Source organism: Pseudorca crassidens, chromosome 2, assembly GCF_039906515.1.
Source record: "Pseudorca crassidens isolate mPseCra1 chromosome 2, mPseCra1.hap1, whole genome shotgun sequence".
Lineage (NCBI taxonomy): Eukaryota > Metazoa > Chordata > Mammalia > Artiodactyla > Delphinidae > Pseudorca > Pseudorca crassidens.
In genome coordinates this window covers 57930497-57955933 of record NC_090297.1, presented here as the reverse complement: position 1 = coordinate 57955933, position 25437 = coordinate 57930497, and the positions used below count along the sequence as shown (strand labels likewise).

Sequence of the window (25437 nt, the reverse complement as noted above, 5' to 3'; positions counted from 1 at the left end):
TCCCACTTGAATGACTTCTTTTATTGAAGAGGCTATTCTGACTGGGGAAGACAGAAATTCAGCCAACAACAACCGGAGAATGTCAGGTAGCGAATGGTGAATACTACGATGAAAAGAAAGCAAGACGGGCTTCCCTGGTGGCGCAGTGGTTGAGAGTCCGCCTGCCGATGCAAGGGACACGGGTTCGTGCCCCAGTCCGGGAAGATCCCACATGCCACTGAGCGGCTGGGCCCGTGAGCCATGGCCGCTGAGCCTGCATGTCCGGAGCCTGTGCTCCGCAACGGGAGAGGCCACAACAGTGAGAGGACCGTGTATCGCAAAAAAAAAAAAAAAAAAAAAAAAAAAGCAAGACAAGTATGATGAAGAGTGATGGGAGATACTTTAAACTGGGAGATCATAAAGACCTCTCTGAGGATGTGTTGTGAATAACAAAATGAGCCAGCCATGCAAAAAAATTCTAGGAAAAAAGGGACCTGCCCGTGCAAAGGCCCTAAGGTGAGAAGGGGCTTAGTGTGAAGGTGCAGTTAGAGGCCCGTGTGGCCAGGGTGTGGTGAGCCCAGGGAAGAGTCACAGGAGATGGGGTCAGGGAGGTGGGTGGGGGCCAGAGCAGGGGGCTTGCAAGTTAGAGTTTGGATTTTATTCTAAGTACAATGGGGAGTCATCAGAGGGTTTTAGCAGCAGAGTGACCTCAATGAACCTACATGACCAATGGTCCTGGCTGCTGTGTGTAGGGCAGACCTTGGCAGGAGTGAGAACAGGGATGAAAAGCCATAGCCCGCTCCTGTTCTAGCTCCACTTCTATGCTGTCTGTCATCACAATCTTCAGTTCCTCACGATGACTGGGAGAGGTGGGAGTTATACCCCAGTTTTCAATGAGGATTTTAGCTTTATATCCTTCCACAAAGCCAAGTTCAGTTTGGGGCATGTAGCTGTCTCTTTAATAATATTGGATGTCTGATTAATAAGTTAAACAACCCATTGATTCCATTTATTCAAAGAATCAGACAAAGCAATTAAAAGGCCTAAAAACAAAGGCCAGACATAGCAGCTGTTTGCTGGCCCTGGTCAGTTGCTTGACCGAGAAGCCCTGTCAAGCTCAATCAACAGGGTGAAGGCAAGAGTTCACAATGACACAGGGTTCCCAAGTCTGCCATTGTTCTCTCTCCCCAGTGTTGAGCTGTGTCTCTGTGCCTCCAGGAATCTGCAGGAAAACAAAAACATTCTTCCTAAACCTGGTGTTTTCAAGTCTCCAGTGGTGTGTCATTCTCTAGCCATCCTAGGAGCACCCCAGGTTCGGGTGTGAAGTAGCACACACCGGGCAGAGCGTGGCTCACACTTTATCTGCTTCCTCCCAGATTCACTAGTTAACACAGAATCTTGGGGCTTTCCTCGCAAACAAGGGCCTGAATCACCACAGAAGCCCGGGAAAGGCATGGTCATACTTCCTGCCCTAGCTATGCAGTTCCTGGGCCAGGCCAAGGCATCAACACCAACCATTGGATCACTGCCATTCTCACATAAAAGGCGCAGGGCACTAGAGCCGCCTACCCGACACAGCCCCTCCTGGGGAGCCCCACCCCGCCCCTGCTGAGAAGATTCCATGACCTGATGGTCAGGAGTGAACCTTTGACCCAAAAGAGTTTCCAACATAGAGTAGCCTTTATCTTGCGACCTGGCATGACAAGATGAATGAAGGCAATCAAATTACTCTCCTAGGATGTAAAACCAAAAAACAGAGGCTTGATAGTCAGAAGTGGGCCCTGGGCTGAGAGGTGAGGCAGTAAAAGTAGAGCTAGTAACCGTGGTTGGCCACGTGTAAAGGATGAAGAGGAAGCCAGGGTGGAGTGTTTGTGCCCATGCACATTTGAGAGAGAGAGAGACAGAGAGGGAGAGAGGGAGGGAAGCAAAGTCAAGAACCGTGCTGTACAGTACTGTAGCTGCATATGGCTATTCAATTTTATTTATTTGTTTGTTTATTTATTTATTTGGCTGCGTTGGGTCTTCGCTGCTGCTTGTGGGCTTTTCTCTAGCTGCGGCGATCGGGGGCTACTCTTCGTGGTGGTGTGCGGGCTTCTCACTGCGGGGGCTTCTCTTGTTGTGAAGCATGGGCTCTAGGTGTGCAGGTTTCAGTAGTTGTAGCACGCGGGCTCAGTAGTTGTGGCTCACGGGATTAGTTGCTCCGTGGCATGTGGGATCTTCCCAGACCAGGACTTGAACCCGTGTCCCCTGCACTGGCAGGCGGATTCTTAACCACTGTGCCACCAGGGAAGTCCCTCAATTCTAGTTAAATAATAATTTTAATTGATTTAAGTTAATTTGTTTAAATTTAAATTAATTTCTTTAAATAATGTTAGAAATTAAAGATTCAGTTTCTCAGTTGAACTACACAGATATAGAACATTTCTATTATTGCAGACAGCTCTATTGGACGGCACTGGTCTGTAAGATCCACTAGGATAAAGAATAAAAGATCTTAGTGCCAGGTTTTCAATTCCTGATTCCAATTGACATGAAGCTCAACTACATATACCTCCTGCCCTGTATTCCATGAGATCCTTTGTATCCTTATAATTTGCATCTACCACCCTACCTCTCCCATCACTACCTTTTACTTGAGCTAGATTTTAGTTCTTATTATATTCAAAAGAATCTTAATTAAGAACATATTTTTGACTGATATTACTAATAGAAATAATAACAACCAGTACAATTTATTGAGTGCTTCCATGTATGAACACCATGCCTTAGCATTTTACATGCATGTTTTTATTTAATCTTCACAGGAACCTTATAAGATAGATTTTTATCTCTATTCAACAGCTGAAGGAGCCAAGGCACAGAGAGGTTAAGCAAGTTATCCAAGGTCACAGAGCTCACAGGTGGTAAAGTAGGAATGGAATCGATCTTCCATCTTCAATGATTGATGCATAGGTACCTGGCTTGACTTTTAACCATGGAAGCAGACTGCAAAAAGTGGCAGGTACCCCATCCTGGGACATCGTAAATAGGAACTAGAAGTCTGAGACTTCTTTAGAGATCTGTGGATTCTGGGACACCTACTTAGGGCAGCTGGTCTGGTTCCAATCATCTCTCTGCCTAGCATTTTTTTCTTCCACTAAAGAACAGGAAGTTTGAGAAGTGACAGGCCATGGGCACAGGCTGACCCTGCTGCAAAATAGCCCCTCAGGAGCAAACTGCATGTCCTGTGAACCCGGGGACTGGCCAGCGAAATTCCCTGATGCTAGAACTTTGGTCAGAGGACCTAAGTTGTATGCTGATTGGTGCTGGAAGCCAAGTTTGGTGGGGGGAGGGAGTCAGCACATACTTCTCTGCTGAACTCCGTTTCCCATTTGGTCTGGCAGCTTGTTTTTAACGAGGCCAATCCAAAAATTCAGTGTCAACATTGCTCCTTTTACTGGAACCGCAAATGCAGCCCCCTGGGACCTGGCTCTATCTCTGGGCAGACATCAAAAACAACTCCTTTTTACTTTGAAATCATAACAGTCTTCTAAGAGCTACCCACTTCCTTACTTTCTTTCCCCTCTCTGAGAAAGAAAGAAAGGGCCAGGCTTTGCGGGGTGCAGCACCCCAGGATTTATGGTCGGCAGAGAAAGCCTCAGGGCTGGCCAGGCTGAGGGGGTTTTCCTGGACCCTGCTGTCAGTTTTCCCTTTCTTGTGTTTCCAAGTCCTCGCGGTTCCTGCCTGCCTGCTTGTCTCCTGTCCAGGACCAGCCTGATGAGTAGGCATGGCTTTCCCAACCCCCTCTTCACCCTGCCACAGCTGCCTTCACGTTGTGACTTCTGGGGGATGTAAAAGATGCTGCCACAACCAAAATCCTCTCTCCGTGGGTGACCGAAGCATGATGCATCCGTCAAACTTCCGTAGCTCCCCGGGGTTCCTCTGCTTTGGGGAGAGGGGCCACTTTTTAGCCGCTTCAACACTTGAGATCCCAGCAGGAGGTGGGAGGTGGGGAAGGGTATGGGGGTAGGAGGAAAGAAGACACGTTTTGGGAAGGAGAACACTAGTGATTAGTGGACAGTTAAAGGTGAATTTGTTGGCAAGTGGTACGTACTGACGGGGCATGTCAACGGTGGGGTTTGCTGCATATAAGGTTCTCTCCAGGAGAGAGAAGGTGAGAGAAAGGCTTTTCATGCCCTGTCCCCTCGGCATGACCTGGCTCCAGGTCTCCTTTCTCTAGGAAGGCTTCTGCAACTCCTGACTCGCCCAAACGTGGATATGTAGTCCTCCTCTGTGTCCTCATAACATCCTGTGTTTCCCTCCTTTGTGGCGCTAGCCACTCATTCATCACCTCTCCACTTTCCTGCCATTCCTCTTCACTGTTTCCTGTGGTGTTCCCAGCACGCCTGCATCTACGTAGTGAGGTTAGCAGACACCTCCACTATTTTGAGTGAATGAAGGAATACTAGCTTGTCCTTGCAGAGCTAGGAGAGGAGCAGCTGAGGGAGTGGTGGGAGATTGGTGCTCTAACCGAAGTTGAGGCTGTGATGCACGAAGAACGTGGTGGTTAAGCGGCGTGCGTCGAATGTGAACCTGCGCTCCATCACTTACTAGCTGTGTGCTTGGGCAGGCTGTTTCATCTCTCTGTGCCTCAGTTTTTTCATTCATAAACTAGGGATGATAATAATACCTATCTAATTTTTTGTGTGAGAAATAAATGAGTTAATATATTTAAAGTCCTTATAGTTTAACACATTGTAAGCTCTTAATAAATGTCAGCTTAAGAAAATTTTAAAAAACCCTAGAAGAGTCAGCTCTTTAAGCTGTCATCATTCGTTGCTGACTTGCTTTATTCCCACCTCGCTGGCCTCCTCCTGTTGCTTTAACATGCTGGCCCATTCTTGCTTCAGAAGCTTTTCTTTGGGACTCTATCTGAAAGAGCCCACCCCTTGCCCTCTTTGGGTTTCATCATGAAGCACTTACAGTATAGTGCCAGACACCGCATCTGGGCATTACTTTATTTGAGTTTTGTTTGTGTCCACATAAAAAAGTAAGCTCCATGAAGGCAGAGGCTTTGTTTTATTCACTGTATCATTCCTTGTGCCCAGTATACTGTCTGCCACATAGGAGGTGCTTAGCAACAGTTGTTGGATGGATGGATGGATGGATGGGTAGATGGATGGGTAGGTGGATGGATCCACTGACCTCCTTTGGGAGACTTCTGGGACCATTTCTCCCGTCCTTCCCCTCCTCAATCTCCCAATCACACACCCTCACGTGCAGCCCTTTCTCCGACTCCCATTCTACCAAACTTGCTCTCTGGGTCCCTTTCCCCTCAAATGGCCATTTGCCCAAGCCATGCACTGTCTCAGGTGGTGGGGTTCCCACACAAGCAGTTTGGAATTTGCTGACTAGTCCAGAGAGGTCAGCTGCCCAGTGTCAGCTGTTAAGGGGACACAGTGAACAAGACAGTCCAATGGGAGAGGCAAATGAATGGAGAGATGATTACATCTGCATTGAAGCTGTTTCAGAGAGAAACCCAGGGAGTACAGGGCCACTGAGGAGGGGCCCATAACCTACACCCAGGCAGGAGTTCCCCTTAGACCCAAAGCTAGGCTCGACCATAGAGCCTCATCCTAAATAAAGCACGTGAATAGATGACACACAGCTAGTCTGTTGGATTTCTCCTGAGCTGAAAAAATACCTGGAGGACCAAAGTGAAACTGAAAGCTTTTATCAGTCACAGGAGCGCAGATTTGATATCATCAAAGAAATACTTTCAAGACGTGGGGAAGGGCAGACAGTGTAATTAACTGTGAGTAGAATACTTCCCGCTTTTGAGGGTGGAGAGAACTTGGGCTCCAGATGCTGTGGGCCCAGAATGGGGGGAGGAGTGACCCAACTCGACTCGCAAATCCCTGCTGGTAAGGGAACATTTCACCAGCCTCCGTCATCTGTAAATCGCAGACTCAAAGACGGTTTTGGTATTTTTTTAATTAATTTTTATAGTCCCAGAAGATTCCTGCTGATCATAGTTCCTTGATATGATTTTTAAAATAATTTTCAAAATTAGAGTGTTATGGATTGAATTTTATCTCCCCCCCCCCCCCCGCCAAATTTATATGCTGAAGTCCTAACCCTTAGTACCTCAGAATGTGACCTTATTTGGAGATGGCATCTTTACAGAGGTAATCAAGTTAAAATGAGGTCATTAAGGTGGGTACTAATCCAGTATGTCTAGTGTCCTTCTAAGAAGGGAAATTTTGGACACAGAAAGGCCTTGAGGGAAGAAAATGTGAAAAGACATAGAAGACAGTCATCTACAAGCCAAGGAGAGAGACCTGGAACAGATTCTTCTGTCCTCAGAAGGAGTCAAGCCTGCAATACCTTGATTTTGAACTTCTAGCCTCTAGAACTGTGAGATAAATTTCCGGTGTTTCAGCCACCCAGACTATGGTACTCTGTTACAGCAGCCCTAGGAAACTAATACAGAGAGTAAATAGCAATTCTTCTTCAGACTGAGACAAAAAAGGACCCCATCCATGTCTTTCCTAATCACTGGTAAATTCAAGTATTTCACAGGATAGTTTAGTTTCTCAATGAGAGTATATATGTTATATGGATATCATACCTATGGTTTGGTACAAGACAGAGAGTAACCAAGCCTTTACATTCCTGGAGGGGCTAGTTGAGTGTTAGGCACATAGATTCAACTCAGTTTAACAAATATTTATTGATCCTTCCATGTGCCAGATGCCGGGCTGGAAACGCAGAAAATATAGTCCCTGCTTTTAAAGAGCTCACAGTCTGGTAGAAAAAGCGCAAGCGTATAAACAACTATACCTCAGAATGATAAGCACAATGATTGAAATGCATAAAATGACACAAGGAGTAAGTGCGTATCTCAAGGAACAGGGGCTGGTCAGAGAAGCTTCTCAGAGGAGGGTCTGATCTGAGTTAAACTTGCCATCTTCTCTATGAGGTTACAAATCAGGGAAACAGATTGCACTAATACACGCTACCAGTCTGAATATGTTTTCAGAAGCAGAAAAACCATTTGTGAATCATTGCAGCATTGTTTATAATAGCCAAAAGAACTGGAAGCCTCCCAAATCTTTATTAATAGACAGTGTTAAGTAAATTATGCTATATTCATAAAATGGCCACCCTATAGCAATTATGCAACTGTTAAAAATGAGGTAGAGTTATATATACTGGAAAAGTATATATACTTTTATATACTTTATATATACTTTCCAAGTTATATATACTTGGAAAGATCTCCAAGACATTAAGTGAACAAATTAAACGGTAGAATAATGTACATAATATGATACCATTCATGTTATAAGTAAAAGGATATATGAATAGTTACCCAGATTTATGAATGTGTGGAAAGAATCTGGAAGAATACATAAAAACTGGTAATATTAGTTACCTGAAAGGATGGGAGAGGAGAGGCAGGCATATTTTATATATATGTATATATTCATTTAATCTTTTACAATATAAAGGTTTTAAGGCAAAAACAAATTTTAAAAGTATTTCCTGGGAACTTGCTCTGATGCCTGAGCTGACTGCTGGAGAATTCACCTCCCAGACAACTCAGCTCTGCTCTCTCTCCTCATGCTGCATCCACCCAGCCAGCATGTCCGTTTACACGGTGGCCCTGTCCCCAGATCCTCAGTCATGTGCACACTGTTTGCTTTGCTAGACTTATAGCTAAGAGCTGTGAATTTAACAGCAGGCAGAACTGGCTTCAAATCCCCAAATTTTCACTCACTAGCTGTGTGACCTTGAAAAAATTATCTTTATCCTCTGAGCCTCAGTTCTCTCATCACAGGGTGATTGTATGAATTTAAAAGGCAATCCCCATTGAGGGCTCAATGAATCGTAGCTTAAAAAAAGATAAATAATAGGAATCAGCCAATGTTCAATTGATCCCCACTGAATTCAGACCACCCCCGAGGTTGTACTTACCTGTGGCCAACTGGACTGTCTACCTCATCTAAGGTGACTGAACTTCTCCAGTTTTAGTGAAAAATTATATTATATCAAACCAAAAGGAAGTAAATAATGGGATTTGAAGATTTGATCAAGAGTGTTCATCTTCAGTAAAAACAGATTCTACCTTCTCCCTCTGTCCTCTCTATTCCCACTCCCTCTGACACACACACCCACACCTCCCCACACATACCTCAAAACCACTAGAAGTTTGGGCAGAACTGTTCCCATGGGAAGAAAACCCAGTATGACACAATCCAAATGTGCAGATTTGCTCTATCCATCAAGAAGTTTCTTTAAAATAATGCTTGCCCTGCAGCATTTAGCATATGTTTATAGAATAAATGCAATTCACTAGATATTTATTCAGTCATCATAATATTAAAAATAATAGTGGGACTTCCCTGGTGGCACAGTGGTTAAGAATCCGCCTGCCAATGCAGAGCACACAGGTTCGAGCCCTGGTCCAGGATGATCCTACATGCCACGGAGAAACTAAGCCTGTGGGCCACAACTACTGAGCCTGCACTCTAGAGGTCACGAGCCACAACTACTGAAGCCTGTGCGCCTAGAGCCTACGCTCTGCGACAAGAGAAACCACCACAATGAGAAGCCCGCGCACTCCCCGCTCGCCGCAACTAGAGAAAACCTGCGTGCAGCAACGAAGACCCAACGCAGCCAAAAATAAATAAATAAATAAATAAATCTAATCCTTAAAGAATAAATAAATAAATAAATGTGCAAATAACAATCTAGAAACACTAGCAGAGTATTTCAAATAATGCCTTTAGAAAGTAAACCCACCTAAAATAATAATGCACAAATTGGTGCTATTTAAAGGCAAAATAGCTGTACTATAAAACGTGACACTGATACTACAGTCTCAGTGTCTACATGTCTTTCAAACAGTATGAAAAGCTGTAACTTCAGGGTCTACCTCAAATAAAAGCAAAAACAAGTAAAATAAAATAATGGTGTAGTGAATTCTTGTCATTTTCAGCTATGTAGCACCTGAGCCTCCTTCTTATGTTAGGGAATTCTCTCATTCTGTGGGTTTAGGGAAGAAGCAGAGACCTTCCTCCTTCAACAGAAGCTGAAAGAAAACAGGCATCTTTTCATCCCATTCCCTGGCAGCCAGAGCTCTGGTCTGTACACTGGACTCAGCCATTTGGATGTCTCCATCTGGAACTTGAAATCTGGAGCAAGGAATATAAAGACAGGGGGAAGTCTCACAGTGAGTCTCACAACCAGACAGTTCCTGGGTCCAGGCCTGGGCTGTGTTCTCAGCTGCCCAATCTACCTTAGTTCCTGCCCATTTTCCACGCCTGGTTCTCCAGCCTTCCTGTTGATCCTGTGAACTACCCCAAATCCTTTCAATAGCTTCCTATTCTCTTTAAGTTAACCAGAGTTGGTACCTATTTATTTGTAACAAAGAACCCTGACTGGAACTAATCACTGAAAATTATTGAGCAGCTACAAGCGAGGAATTATTCTAAGCTCTTACATGGAGTACTTCACTTAACCTTCATAACAACCCTGGGAGAATGTAACCGTTTACTCCCATTTGAAAAGTGAGAACACTGAGGGTTGTTGAGGTTAAATAGCTAACACAAGGTCAACAGCTAGAAAAAAGGCAGAGTCACGATTCAAATCCAGATCCATCTGACTGAAATCCATTTAGCTCTCTCCTACTCAGCTCCCCACATATTTGTAGATTAGTTTACCAGTTACTCAAAGTGTCTTATACCTTACCTCATGTAATCCTGACACTCCTTGAGGTTGGAATTTTTAATCTCTATTTTACAAATGAGGAAACTGAGCCTCAGCAAGATTAAAAGCAACTTGATCAAATATTTATCATAAGCCTTAAAACTGCACATACTCTTTGATTCAACGATTTCAGGTCTGAGCATTTATCCCAAGGAAATAATCAGAGGTGTGACCAAAGGTTATTCACTGAGTTGTAATCTATTGCAGAGGAAAACTAGACACCATCCTTATGTCCGACAATCAGGAAATGGCCAAATTAGGGAATACCATATGATGGAATATTATGTGGTCATTAAAATTAGTCTGTAGAAGCAGATCAGTGGTTGCCTGGGCTTGGGGGGAATGTGGGGACTGACTTCAAAGGGGGTATTCCGGAACTTTCAGGAATGATGAAGATGTTCTAAATCTTGACTGTGGTTATAGTTACATGAGTGCACGCAGTTGCCCAAATGCATCAAATCATACACTTAAAATGGGTGCATTTATTATATGTAAATTATACCTCAATACATTTTTAAAAAATTCTTCTGTAGAAAAGATTTTTATCAAGAACAATGTTCCTAAAATATTAAGTGAAAAGGTTACAAAATGATATTTACAATATATTTATTTCCATGTGTGTTACATGCATAGAGAAGAAATAAGAAGGAAATATACCAAAATAACAATAGTGGTTATCATTGGATGGTGGGAACTATGGGTAATTTAGACCTTCTTTATACTTTTCTGTATTCTTAAGTGATCAGAAGAAATAAACGTGAAAAAAAAAAGTTAATGACCTGCCGTATGTCACACAAGTATTAGAAGAGGCTAGAAATTAGGACTTTGCAGCCAATTTAATTGTACCTTCTACTATGCCTCAGAGTTTCTACTCTGTACCAGGAATTGTTGTATTGCATGCTTTGGAAAATTGCCTATAAAACATGTTCTCGCCTGTGAGGAACTTGAACTCTGCACAGAAGGGTGAGGAAGGAGTGATTACATCTGATTAGGGGAATCAAGAGAGGCTTTACGGAGGTAGATTCTATGATGAGCCAGGAAGGATGAGTGGAACCTCGATGGGCAAAGACCAAGGCCAGGAGGGTGACAGAGTCTTCAGTCTGGACCGGGGGAGTCCTGTGGAAGGGAACACTGGGGGATGAGGTGACAGGAGAATCTGGAAACTCCATTAGGAGGGGCTCTTGAATGAGGCCTCAGCACCTGGGTCCAACAAACCACTGTACAAGGCATCCACATGTTAGCAGTGCTTAATCCCTCTTCCTGATAAAGATCTCTGAGTTATAATGTAAATCCGTGAGAAAATAAAACACAGTATTTTTCAGTCCTAAATTAGGACTAATTTGGGGGGCACATGACAGATGTGCCTGTACCATAGCCAGCTCAGACCTCCAGAAGAACAGCTAGGTGGCTCAGGGTTACTCAGCTACCTCTCCTTACCATACCATGAGGACCCCAAGGGCAGTATCAAGGCCTTATTGAATTTTGTATTCTGGTGCCCATCACAATGTGTACCTGTGACTGTTACAGAGTAGAGGCTCAGTAAATGGCTGTGAAACAAATAAGAGAGACATTTACATTTTAAAAGGAAATCTAAGAGAGGAAGTATGGTGTGATGGTTAGAGCATGGACTCTGGAACCAGATTGCTTGGTTTTGAGTCCAGGCTTTGCCACTTACTGGTTGTGTGGCCTTGGGAAAATTGCTTAACCTCTCTGTGCTTTGGTTTCCTGTATCTATAAAATGAGATCATGAGAGTGTCTGTCTCCTAGGCTGTTTTGAGGATTAAATGAGTTAGTAGATAGAAAGCACTTAGAACAATGCCTGGTACATAGCGAACTCTATATAAGTGTTAGATATTATTATAAGAGATTTTTCTAGTCCAACCTCCTTGCTTTAGAAATGAGGAAACTGAAGTCCAAAGAAAGGCAAGTGACTTGTCCAAGATCACAAAAGGAGTTGAAGGTGGAACTGAGGGCTTTGCATCTATCAATCAATACATCTGTGGAATGAAACATATACTGGTTGGCTTCTTGCCCTGTGTCTCGCATTGTCCTAGATTTCGGCTGGGGAACATAAGCCATGTTTCCAGTCTTTGGATGGGATGAAAAGATGTTTACACAAGAAACAGCTGGAGACCAGTGCAATACAGAATGCATTCCTAACTGGACAGCACGGTGAGAGACAGGAGGTCAGAAAATGAGAAGATCAACATGGGCTGGCTGAACCAGACAGGGGCCTCTTGGATCTGCAGGGTGGAGAAATAATCAGGACAGTAGCTTTCCATTTTTGTGTCTGAGAGTGACTGGGAAACATCAGACACCCCAGCTCCACAAACTCACCCTCCACATAAAACTGAAAGGGGCAAGCCCTTTGGGATCAGGCAATCTGAGTTGAAATCCTGGCTCTGTCACTTATCAGGTAAGTGACCTTGGGACAGTCACTTGCTGTTTCTGAGCTTTAGTACCTTAACCTGTAAAACGGAGGTAAAAGTACCCTGACCACTGGGTTGTTGTGGGACCAAAGGAGCTAGTACCTGAGAGACACAGAAGATCAATCAAGATTAATCCCTTTTTTTTTCTTTTTTGACCTTCTTCTTTGGCCCACCAGATTGAGGAGTCCTTTAATACCTCTCTAATGAGGGACAAGATGTAAGATGGAGACAGAACAAATCAAATTAAATCATTAGAAGAATTTTAGTTATCTTCCCCTGAGACCTGGCAGGGGAAGGAGGGTGGTGAGGATGAGAGAGCATAAGGCTTTGGAAAGGGAGTGGTGAGGACTGCAGAGGAAAGTCCCAGTAAGGGAGAACGTAGGCACTGAGGACGTTAGTTATGGCCAGCTCCAAGTAGGGTATCAACTTTCTTTTGGTGGAAAGGAAAGGTACCAGCATGTGTTGAGCCAGGCATCATGTTAGATGACAGGGATACAGCCTTGAACTATATATGAGTCTGAGCCTTAGAGGCTCCAGTCTTTTGATAGATATTAGCAGGAAAATAAAGCATTACAAGTCACATAATTATAATAAGAACAAGACAGCACAGAAGACAGCATGATTAATACTATGAGGAGGTCATATGGAAGGTGGGTTTTGAAGGATGAATAGGAGTTCAATTCAGGTCGGCAATCTAAGGAAGGGCAAATGACATAAGGTTCAGTACTGCTGGAGTAAAAATGGTTTGAAAAGATGAGTTTGAGAGATGAGGCTGGGGAGGTAGATGGAGGCTAAATGATGATAATTAGCCTTTATCCTAGAGTGATGGGGGCTAATAAAGGGTTTTAAATGAAAGAAGGACTATGTCCAATTTTTAAGTTAGAAAGACACCCTGGCAGCAAAATGCAAGGTGCGTTGGAGTGGGGGCAAGCCTGGAAGCAGAATGCTGTTGAAGACACATTTCTGTGGCCCAGGAGAGAGGATGAGGGTCTGAACTAGGACACCATGTGGCCGTCTTCTCTAGAGCTCCTCAACCACGTGCAATCTTATCCTCTTCTATCCGCAGCGTATGTTTTCCCTCACTCATGGCCCCCTGACTCTGGGCCATGTGTTGTGATTATCTGTATATTTGTCTTCCCGCCACTTCCAGTTTGGGAGCACTTTTCTTTCTCTGCATCCCTGGGCCGAGGAGCTGGTTCACAGTTGGCACTGATGTGTTTTGAAGGTCATGGGGTTTGGGAAGAAGAGCATGGGGTGAACACAGCATGTGATCCAGTTCATGAGCCAAACAAGAGCTCCAGGCCTTCTGTTCACTCACTTCCCTTCTGTATAAACTGTGCAAAGAAATATTAACCGCCTTCTCTATTGTTTTGTGAATCAACAGAAGAGTCTTGCATGTTTACCATCCAGAGCTTTAAGAAAATAACACATAATCAGGGGAGGAAAAGCCAGCTGGTGGTAGTTGGAGTTTGCCTGCATGATTATTTGTTTCCCCTCTCATAAAAAAGTTGAAGTTGGTTCAGTCTAGGACATATTCCAGAGGTGAATTTGCCAGTCCACAAAGACACTTGGGTGCAAGTATTATTTTCTCCTTTGTTCTTCCACGACTTTCCCTTTGCTGCCTTCTGATGCTTCTGTGTGGGCACAGACAGGGCGGCTGCAGGATACCTGGAACCTAAAACTTGTTATCCCCTGACATCTGCACCAACAGCTTATGTAAAATGAGCTGGTTCCAGCAAGCACATGTCCCAGGCAGGAGCCGGTCCACAGCCAACATCCTCCAGGCGCCTGTGAGCTGCACACTGCCAGGGCCCGAGAACCAGGCAGCACTGAGGGCTGCGGCTGCATGGGGTGTTGGAAAGAGCTGCCTCTGAGGAGGTCTGGGACACGTGGGCAGAGAAGTCAGGCAAGAGAGGACTGAGAGTCCCGGGCAGCACCTGTTCCCAGGGAGTAAATAATACTTTGCCCTCGTGTCATAACTCCTGTGTGTCACCCAGCAGGCATCCAGTTCATCCTGCACTCTGGGCCGCCAGCCTTGCACCAGTGCGCTGCTGGTTTCAAATGTGCTTTGGAAAAGAAAGCAAAGGTCCTGATGGCTTCTGCTCCCTGCTCGGCTTGGTGTCCCTCCCAGACTCTCATTTCACAGCTGCCGTCCAGCTGTAGGGCTCACAGGACGAGCCTTGCCAAGTATTTGAATCTGGTGCCTCCAGCTTTGGAGAGGAACGAGGTGACAGGGGTAGAGAGCCTGAGATGCACTCGGCTGTGGTCCCAGGAGGACAGGTGCTGGTGGCTGTAGCCTCATCCCTTCCCCCACTTTTCTCTCCTTCCCCTCCCCCACTCGCCTCTCTGTTTACAGTCTATTCGCAGGACAATATTTGAAGTATTCAAAATATGGACATCATATCCCAAGATTGAATGCCAGGCCCATTGTGCGGAAGGAGAATTAGTTAAGTTTAGAGACAGGGAAGATTAATCGGTCTGTTTGGGAACGTGTCAGAGTTCAGCGATCACTCTTTTTTGAAAGGACATCATTTATCCGTTTAAGTAATAATGCAGTGGTTCAAAACTTGGGTACTAAGGGCAAACAGGCCTGGATTCAAATTCCAGCTTGGCCACGAGCCTGCAGCAGAATTATATTTGGGTAAATTCCTTTGCTCCCATTTGTTGAGTGACCAACTCATCCAGGTTTGCCCTGGGTTTTCCAAGTTCTGGGAACCCCCTCAGTCAGCCCTGGGCACACTTAACAGAGGATAATGATTGTGCTTAGTTTCTCCCGTGTGAAGTCTAACTGACTAAGACTCATACAGTGTTTGCCACAGTGCCTGGTGCACACCGAGCACGCTGCTAAGTAAGCCAGTATGATGCCCTTTGGAGTGCTCAAAGGTCTTGGCGTACTCAACTGTGTCTCTTGTAACTGTTAGAGTGCGAGAAACACAGCTGCAAACAAAGCTGTCACTGTGTAAACATGGCAGCATTTGTGACCGGAGCCAGCCCTGTTAAGTAGCTAGTGTAACCTCTACTTTACTTTTCTGATGAGGAAATTAAGACTCTGAGGGATAGGACTTGCCAAGTGTTAATAGGAAAGGAAGGACATGGATCTTGAACCCAGACCTTCTACATTAAGCCCTGAGTTCTTTTGCCCTAGATCATTCCACCTCCCTTGAGGCCATTCACACTACAGCTTGAGTACTGCCTAAGCCTTTGCTCAAGCTGTCCCCTCTTCTGGAATGCCCCAGCTCACTGCCCTGGCCTGTGAGCCCTCCATTTCTTCACCTGGCAAACTCCTACTCTCGGCACCCAGCTCAGGCATCACCTTCTCCAGAAACCTGTACTGACCCTTCTTCTGTCTCTACCCTCTGAACATCCCTTGTGTATCTCTGCTGCTATAGTTTCCTCATGGTATTGTAATGACTTACTGATAGACTGTCTCCTGTGAGCCCCTGGAATGCAGGGATAGTTTCTCTCTTTCCACCTCCCCAGAGCCAAACACGGTTCCTGACACAAACCAGGTGCTCTGTGAATGTTGTGGAACTGAACTGAATTCACTAAGGTCTGACATGATTGTTTTATACTTAGTAATAATAAAATAGCTACAATTACTTGAGTCTTATGATATGTCAGGCATTATGCTGAGCATATATATTGTCTCATTTAATCCTCACAACAAACTCATGAGGTCTGATAAATGACAAATAGGAAAACAAGGCTCAGAGAGGTCAAATAACCTGCCCTAGGTCACACAGCCAATAAGCATCATATCCAAACTTTGAGTCCAGATCTGACTAACACCCTCTTAACCTCTACGCTCTTTACTGTCACTGGTGCCTAAGTCAGTTCCTTGCATAGATGAGGCGCCAGTTACTAGCAGACAAGGTGGATGGATGGCGTGGTGCAGGGACTGGCAAGCTCTCCACGGGATAGGCAGTACCAGACACAGGCTCACTGTCTTTGGGCCCTCAGAGCCAGCTGGGGTGTGTTTTCAGGAGCTGCCGGCTCCCTGGGCTGGAACCGAAAGCCCTTCCTAATTCCAGGGCTCATTTTCACCCTCATACCTTCCCAGACTTTCTCATCATCCCAGGGAAAGGTGAGGGCTGACAAACCTAAGGAATGCAGTTGAATTGTCTTCAACAAAGTTTTTGCCGGTAAAACTTGGGGGACTTTCCAGGCACTTTCCTCTGACGTTTCAGCTAAGAACACCAGGATAAGCTGCAATGAATCAGCCCATGGAAAACGAGGGCCATCAAAGTCTCCCAGGAAGTCAAATTGCTGTACACATGTCTTCACCCAGCCAGGCAGGAAGTCACAGGCAGCCCAGGGTCCTCCAGCCTCCCTGTGGGGGGATGGGCAGAAGGACAGAAGAAGGAGCACTGCTGCCCAGGTGAGAAAGGCTAGGTCTAGAGGCAACTTCTGAACTATAAGAAGCCTCAGGGAGAAGCAAGAAGAACTATGATCCTGCAGCCTGTGGAACAAAAACCACATTCACAGAAAGACACACAAGATGAAAAGGCAGAGGGCTATGTACTAGATGAAGGAACAAGATAAAACCCCAGAAAAACAACTAAATGAAATGAAGATAGGCAATCTTCCAGAAAAAAGAATTCAGAATAATGATAGTGAAGATGATCCAGGACCTCAGAAAAAGAATGGAGGCAAAGATCGAGAAGATGCAAAAAATGTTTAACAAAGATCTAGAAGAATTAAAGAACAAACAAACAGAGATGAACAATACAATAACTGAAATGCAAAATACACTAGAAGGAACTAACAGCAGAATAACTAAGGCAGAAGAACGGATAAGTGACTTGGAAGACAGAATGGTGTAATTCACTGCTGCAGAGCAGAATAAAGATAAAAGAATGAAAAGAAATGAGGACAGCCTAAGAGACCTCTGGGACAACATTAAACGCAACAACATTCGCATAATAGGGGTCCCAGAAGGAGAAGAGAGAGAGAAAGGACCCAAGAAAATATTTGAAGAGATTATAGTCAAAAACTTCCCTAACATGGGAAAGGAAATAGCCACCCAAGTCCAGGAAGCGCAGAGAGTCCCATACAGGATAAACTCAGGGAGAAACACACTAAGACACATAGTAAACAAACTGGCAAAAATTAAAGACAAAGAAAAATTACTGAAAGCAGCAAGGGAAAAATGACAAATAACATACAAGGGAACTCCCATAAGGTTAACAGCTGATTTCTCAGCAGAAACTCTACAGGCCAGAAGGGAGTGGCATGATATATTTAAAGAGATGAGAGGGAAGAACCTACAACCAAGATTACTCTACCCGGCAGGATCTCATTCAGATTCGATGGAGAAATCAAAAGCTTTAGAGACAAGCAAAAGCTAAGAGAATTCAGCACCACCAAACCAGCTCTACAACAAATGCTAAAGGAACTTCTCTAAGCGGGAAACACAAGAGAAGAAAAGGACCTACAAAAACAAACCCAAAACAATTAATGGTCATAGGAACATATATATAGATAATTACCTTAAGTGTGAATGGATTAAATGCTCCAACCAAAACACACAGGCTTGCTGAATGGATACAAAAACAAGACCTATATATATGCTGTCTACAAGAGACCCACTTCACACCTAGAGACACATACAGACTGAAAGTGAGGGGATGGAAAAAGATATTCCATGCCAATGGAAATCAAAAGAAAGCTGGAGTAGGAATACTCATATCAGATAAAATAGACTTTAAAATAAAGAATGTTACAAGAGACAAGGAAGGACACTACGTAATGATCAAGGGATCAATCCAAGAAGAAGATATAACAATTATAAATATATATGCACCCAACATAGGAGCACCTCAATACATAAGGCAAATGCTAAGAGCCATAAAAGAGGAAATCGACAGTAACATAATAATAGTTGGGGACTTTAACACCTCACTTACACCAATGGACAGATCATCTAAACAGAAAATTAATAAGGAAACACAAGCTTTAAATGGCACAATAGACCAGATAGATTTAATTGATATTTATAGGACATTCCATCCAAAAACAGCAGATTACACTTTCTTCTCAAGTGCACATGGAACATTCTCCAGGATAGATTATATCTTGGGTCACAAGTCAAGCCTCAGTAAATTTAAGAAAACTGAAATCATATCAAGCATCTTTTCTGACCACAATTCTATGAGATAAGAAATCAATTACAGGGAAAAAAACGTAAAAAACACAAATACATGGAGGCTAAACAATACATTATTAAATAACGAAGAGTTCACGAAGAAATCAAAGAGGAAATCAAAAAATACCTAGAGACAAATGACAATGTAAACACGACGATCCAAAGCCTATGGGATGCAGCAAAAGCAGTTCTAAGAGGGAAGTTTATAGCTATACAAGCCTACCTCAAGAAACAAGAAAAATCTCAAATAAACAATCTAACCTTACACCTAAAGGAACTAGAGAAAGAAGAAGAAACAAAACCCAAAGTTAAAAGAAGGAAAGAAATCATAAAGATCAGAGGAGAAATAAATGAAATAGAAACAAAGAAAACAATAGCAAAGATATATATAAAACTAAAAGCTGGTTCTTTGAGAAGATAAACAAAATTGATAAACCATTAGCCAGACTCATCAAGAAAAGGAGGGAGAGGACTGAAATCAATAAAATTAGAAATGAAAAAGGAGAAGTTACAAGAGACACGGCAGAAATACGAAGCATCCTAAGAGACTACTACAAGCAACTCTCTGCCAATAAAATGGACAACCTGGAAGAAACGGACAAATTCTTGGAAAGGTATAATCTTCCCAGACTGAACCAGGAAGAAATAGAAAATATGAACAGACCAATCACAAGTAATGGAATTAAAACTGTGATTAAAAATCTTCCAACAAACAAAAGTCCAGGACCAGATGGCTTCACAGGTGAATTCTATCAAACATTTAGAGAAGAGCTAACACCGATCCTTCTCAAATTCTTCCAAAAAATTGCAGAGGAAGGAAAACTCCAAAACTCATTCTATGAGGCCACCATCACCCTGATACCAAAACCAGAAAAAGATACTACAAAAAGATAAAATTACAGACCAATATCACTGATGAATATAGATGCAAAAATCCTCAACAAAATACTAGCAAACAGAATCCAACAACACATTAAAAGGATCATACACCATGATCAAGTGGGATTTATCCCAGAGATGAAATGATTCTTCAATATACACAAATCAATCAATGTGATACACCATATTAAAAAACTGAAGGATAAAAAACGTGATCATCTCAATAGATGCAGAAAAAGCCTTTGACAAAATTCAACACCAATTTATGATAAAAACTCTACAGAAAGTGGGCACAGAGGGAACCTACTTCAACATAATAAAGGCCATATATGACAAACCAACAGCAAACATCATTCTCAATGGTGAAAAACTGAAAGCATTTCTTCTAAGATCAGGAACAAGACAAGGATGTCCACTCTCACCACTATTATTCAACATAGTTCTGGAAGTCCTAGCCACGGCAATCAGAGAAGAAAAAGAAATCAAAGGAATACAAATTGGAAAAGAAGAATAAAACTGTCACTGTTTGCAGATGACATGATACTATACATAAAGAATCCTAAAGATGTCACCAGGAAACTACTAGAGCTAATCAATGAATTTGGTAAAGTTGCAGGATACAAAATTAATGCACAGAAATCTCTTGCATTCCTATACATTAATGATGAAAAGTCTGAGAGAGAAATTAAGGAAACACTTGCATTTACCATTGCAACAAAAAGAATGAAGTACCTAGGAATAAACCTACCTAAGGAGACAAAAGACCTGTATGTAGAAAACTCTAAGACACTGATGAAAGAAATTAAAGATGATACCAACAGATGGAGAGCTATACCATGTTCTTGGATTGGAAGAATCAATATTGTGAAAATGACTATACTACCCAAAGCAATCTACAGATTCAGTGCAATCCCTATCAAATTACCAGTGGCATTTTTTACAGAAGTTCACAAAAAATCTTAAAATTTGTATGGAGACACAAAAGACCCCAAATAGTCAAAGTAATCTTGTGGGGAAAAAATTGGAGCTGGAGGAATCAGACTTCCTGACTTCAGACTATACTACGAAGCTACAGTAATCAAGACAATATGGTACTGGCACAAAAACAGAAATATAGATCAATGGAACAGGATAGAAAGCCCAGAGATAAACCCAAGCACCTATGGTCAAGTAACCTATGACAAAGGAGGCAAGGATATACAATGGAGAAAAGGCAGTCTCTTCAGTAAGTGGTGCTGGGAAAACTGGACAGCTACATGTAAAAGAATGAAATTAGAACACTCCGTAACACCATACACAAAAATAAGCTCAAAATTGATTAGAGACCTAAAGGTAAGACCAGACACTATAAAACTCTTCAAGGAAAACATAGGCAGAACACTCTTTGACATAAATCACAGCGAGATACTTTTTGATTCACCTCCTAGAGTAATGGAAATAAAAACAAAAATAAACAAATGGGACCTAATGAAACTTAAAAGCTTTTGCACAGTAAAGGAAACCATAAACAAGACAAAAAGACAACCCTCAGAATGGGAGAAAATATTTGCAAATGAGTCATTGGACAAAGGATTAATCTCCAAAATATATAAACAGCTCATGCAGCTCAATATTAAAAGTCAAACAACCCAATCCAAAAATGGGCAGACCTGAATAGACATTTCTCCAAAGAAGACATACAGATGGCCAAGAAGCACATGAAAAGCTGCTCAACATCACTAATTATTAGAGAAATGCAAATCAAAACTACAATGAGGTATCACCTCACACCAGTTAGAATGGGCATCATCAGAAAATCTACAAACAACAAATGCTGGAGAGGGTGTGGAGAAAAGGGAGCCCTCTTGCACTGTTGGTGGGAATGTAAATTGATACAGCCACTATGGAGAACAGTATGGAGGGTCCTTAAAGAACTAAAAATAGAATTACCATATGACCCAGCAATCCCACTACTGGGCATATGCCCTGAGAAAACCATAATTCCAAAAGACATATGCACCCCAATGTTCATTGCAGCACTATTTACAATAGCCAGGTCATGGAAGCAACCTAAATGCCCATCGACAGATGAATGGATAAAGAAGATGTGGTACATATATACAATGGAATATTACTCAGCCATAAAAAGGAACGAAACTGAGTCATTTGTAGAGACGTGGAAGGACCTAGAGACTGTCATACAGAGTGAAGTAAGTCAGAAAGAGAAAAACAAATATCATATCTTAACGCATATATGTGGAACCTAGAAAAATGGCACAGATGAACCGGTTTGCAGGGCAGAAATAGAGACACAGATATAGAGAACAAACGTATGGACACCAAGCGGGGACAGTGGCGGGGGGTGGGTGGGGAGGGCGGTGATGGTGGGATGAATTGGGAGATTGGGATTGACATGTATACACTGATGTGTATGAAATGGATGACTAATAAGAAAAAAAATTAATTAAAAAAAAAAGAAAGAAAGAAACCTCAGGGATGGACTTGGAGGATGGGTTCCGGTTAGAGTCCTTCCAGTGTGACAATGGCCAATGATGCAGCCTTTCTGAGCTTTGGGGTCTTCTCTGCAGAATGGGGGGAATGGTACCTACTTTTAAAGGGCTGATGTGAGATTAAAAAAATTAATGTCTACACGGTGCTGAGCAGTCCCCACAGCGAGTAGCTGCTTGACAGCAGTAGCTCTTATATGTGAGTGAAGGAAGGGCAAAAATATGAGTGGGGCCCTGGCACCTGGGGTGGCCGTGAGTCTAGCCGACTCCTCACTGCTCCCCCTCTGAAAGAGTCTGCTTGCTGTGCCACCGTGACTGCTCCCAGGCTGAGCGGCACGTACCACGTGCCCCTGACCAGTGGCTCCCAAAGTGTGTTTTCCGCAGGCTGGTATCTGCAGGAAGGACTGGTGTAGCCACAGCCCACCGTGTTCACAGCACATGTGTTTTGCAGCCCTGGCAAGCTGGGAGTGCGTGACCCTGTGACACTGTCTCAAGGGGACCTTTCCTCCAGAGGTCAGGCTGGGTCTGCACTCTTACTCAGCGAAGCCCTGCCTTTGAGAAATTCCTTCTGGACACATTGCAGGAAGGCTCATGGGCTCCACGGTCTTGGCCATGTTCCTTTCCTCTCCCTACCACTCACCCCCTTTTTTGGCAGAACCTGAGGCCAGTGGAAAATTTGTACTCAGGTGAAGAAAGATGTGTGATGTCTTAGATAATATCTCTTCTTCTCTGACTTTGAAGTGTGTTAAAGAAATACACATGACCTAAAATTGATAATAGCCTTTAAAGTGTGGTCATGTCTTCTTGTCAAGTCAACAAGTATCTATTAAGTTGTTAAGTGTTTGAAGACTGGGGCTCATGAAGCCTTTATGGATGGAAAGGCCTGTGGAACTAATGTAAACAGTTAAGAAATGAGAGCCTCAAGAGAAGTGACATTCTGAAGATTATCAGCCGGCTGGGGGGATTTAAATCCAACACCCTGATCTTTGGCTTAATTCTCTCTCCTCTTTCTCCTCCTGCTTCTTATGGCCACCTCATGGTGTGGTTGGTATGGTGCTGGGCAACATAAGAACACCAAGAATTAAGGGGAACACCTCTGCTTTTGAGAACCTTTCAATCTAGTAGAGAAACCAGCAGGTTAAACGATGAGCAGATGACGCTTAATAGTATGCTCAGGAGAAAGAGCAAAGATATCGTACAAGGCTGATGTACCCTGGCTCCAACTCCTGGAAAGGCCCCACCACTCACCATCTGTGGGACCTGGGACAGGTTGCCTAGCCTCTGGAAGCCCCAATTTCCTCACCTATAAGCCTACCTCTTAGGGTTGCTATGAAAGCATTTAGTGTACAGCCTAGAACATACTAGGTGCTCAATAAATGGAAGCAAAAATAAATCAAAGTCCTACAAAAATGCCACCTCTTCCTATTAGACTTTCCTGTGGGTACCCCATCATTTGCATTGTGAATTTACATCTGTTTTTTCCTTCAGTCCTCACCAGAGTGTTCAAAGATAACTGGAGAAGATTCTGAATAAACATTCATTGAATAAACAGTGCATGAATAATAAAACTAACAAGCACAGCTCATATGTCAGAAACTATTCCTAGCACAACCTGTTCTATGTAACTTATGTAATACATGCAGTATACCCATACAACCACTCTATGAGCTGGGTACTATTATCCCCATTTTACAGATAAGGAAACTGAGGTCCAGAGATACTAAATAAAATACCTAAGATTATACGGGTAGTATATAATTTAGCTGAGAATTAAGTCAGGTCAGCTGGCTCCAGTGTTTGTGTTCCTATGAATGAATGGTGAATGAGTGAATATATCCCCTATCTTACAGACACTGAAGTTGAGGCTGCCAGAGCATAACTGAATTGCCGAAGGTTACACAGTTCGTTTAGTGCTAAAATGGCCATCAGATGGCAGGAGACCACTTCCCTGCCCCCATCTGAAGTGTAGCCATGTGACTTGATCTATTCAGTAAAACGCAAGTGAGAGTTGCCTATAGCATTTCCAAGATGGAAGCTTTAAGAATTTGCCACATTTCTTAGAAGCACGTGTTGAAGTGAAGCCTCTGTCTGCCTGCGTCACAGAGAGACTAAAATAAGCAGAGTCCACCTGCCTATCAATGATAGCATTAAGTGAGAAATAAATTGTTCTTGTATTAAGCCACGGAGATTTGGGGGGCTTGTTATCACAGCAGAACCTGGCTTCTCCTGACTCATACAGGCAGAACTAAGAACGAGAGCTTGGGTAAGCAAATGCTCATACACCTCCTGTTGCATTACCTAACCCCAGTCTCCAGTGCACACTCGGGGGTTTACCCACCAATGGCTTCTTCCCCTGAGGGGCTAAGCTCAGACTGAGTGGGCTGGATCATTTATGGCAGGGGTCCCCAATCCCTGGGATCTAATGCCTGATGATCTGAGGTGGAGCTGATGTAATAATAATAGAAATAAAGTGCACAATAAATGTAATTGCACTTGAATCATCCCGAAACCATCCCCCGACCCCGACCCTGGTCCTTGGAAAAAGTGTCTTCCATGAAAACAGTCCCTGGTGCCAAAAAAGTTGGGGACCGCTGATTTACGGCATGAAGAGGAGACAGCTGCAGAATTCCAGCTCCTGACAGAAGGCTCCAGACAGACATTGACAGCTTGGCTCTGCTGGTTTGATGCACCAGAAACCCCCTCCCCAAAGTGCTATCTTGTGTCCATTTTTCTCAGTGAATAGAATGCTGTAGAGAGAGTGAGCTTTTCATAAAGCAATCCATAGGTATTGAGATTAGCATCACTATCTCCCAAAGCTGAAGATGTAAAGTCAAGTTTAACTGACCAATTTGTATTTGACTGATTTTTTAAAAGGTTGTAAAGAGAGTGGCATGGACATATATACACTACCAAATGTAAAATAGCTAGTGGGAAGCAGCCGCATAGCACAGGGAGATCAGCTCGGTGCTTTGTGACCATCTAGAGGGGTGGGATAGGGAGGGTGGGAGGGAGACGCAAGAGGGAGGAGATATGGGGATGTATGTATCTGTATAGCTGATTCACTTTGTTATACAGCAGAAACTAACACACCATTGTAAAGCAATTATACCCCAATAAAGATGTTAAAAAAAAAAAAAAGAATAGTTACATAAGCTAATAGGCTTATCATTTTCTATTTGACAAACACATTAACATTGAAACTATTGATACTGACACCAAAAATGTTCAACTACTTTTTCAAAAAAAATTTTGATTGGTTAAATGAATTCAACTAGAATTTTTTTTAAAAAAATGGTTTCTATATATAGAGATTATCCCTTATATTAAACTAATGAGAAGATTATACACAAGAAGAGTTTCAGGATTTTAAATACTGACTGACATATATTGATTTATCTTAATTAAAAAAATTTGGTGACACACACCAAAAAGTTAATGGTGTCTCAGACTAGATGAACTCTATGTTCATCCTTAGATTGATTTTTCTGCATCCTCTAAATTTCATTCCTAGGCTCTATACTTTTCTTTGTTTTTCAATATCTTCTGAATTTTTGCATTAGACTAGTCTTATAATCAAATAGAACAATCAAGGTTTGGGTTTTTTTTTTTAAGTTATGGTAAACTTATGTGTCCTTTCCTGAGATTGTCTGGCTATCTTTGGGGCCACTGGAGGCCAACTTGAAGGTGAATGTGAGTCCAGCTGTGTCAAACGGTGAGGGCAGACCCAGAACCACACCATGCAGGGGCTGGAAGAGACCTTGGAGCA

The 25437-nt window shown here is 43.0% G+C and overlaps 1 long non-coding RNA gene across 1 annotated transcript in view; it reads right to left on the bottom strand.

Moving 5' to 3' along the window:
• Nucleotides 1-1001: 1001 nt before the first annotated feature.
• Nucleotides 1002-25437, bottom strand: part of LOC137210702 (uncharacterized) — a 42229-nt gene continuing 17793 nt past the window's right edge. Inside the window, exon 3 of the long non-coding RNA XR_010936671.1 lies at nt 1002-1201. This is a non-coding gene — a long non-coding RNA (uncharacterized lncRNA). The remainder of the gene's footprint in view (nt 1202-25437) is intronic.